Here is a 595-nt window from a genome sequence, read left to right on the forward strand (position 1 = left end):
CTCCCAATCGCCGGAACCCCAATGCCGCCGGTCAGGTTCTCCGGCGGTACTCCGGTGATGCTCCGGCGATGCTGTCCCGAGTGAAAAAAATGCGGCACCAGCACATGCTGGAGCCAAGCATGGGCACCGTGGCTCAAAATCGAACTTCGGCCAAGGCCTCGACCATCAATGGCACATGATGACGCATGGTGATGGCACATGCATCGACCATCATCGGCATAGGCTGCCCTTCGGTACGGGCACTTGCCTCGACCGCCATCGGCACAAGCTGGGCCCTGGTGTGGGTTGTTGCCTCGATCACCAGCGGCACATGCTGAGCCTTGGTGCGGGCGGTTGCCTCGAGCACCATCGGCAGACCCTGGGCCCTGGTGCGGCCGGTTGCCCCGATAACCATCGGCACACGCTGGGCCCTGGAGCGGCCGGTTGCCTCGATCACCATCGGCAAAAGCTGGGCCCTGGTGCGGGCGCTTGCCTCGACCACCATCGGCACACGCTGGGCACTGGTGCGGGCGCTTGCCTCGACCACCATCGGCACACGCTGGGCACTGGTGCGGGCGCTTGCCTCGACCACCATCGGCACACGCTGGGCCCTGGT

The sequence above is a fragment of the Durio zibethinus genome, unplaced genomic scaffold (genome assembly GCF_047325235.1).
Source record: "Durio zibethinus cultivar Kanyao isolate XHJ-2024 unplaced genomic scaffold, ASM4732523v1 HiC_scaffold_3, whole genome shotgun sequence".
In the NCBI taxonomy this organism is placed as follows: Eukaryota; Viridiplantae; Streptophyta; class Magnoliopsida; order Malvales; family Malvaceae; genus Durio; species Durio zibethinus.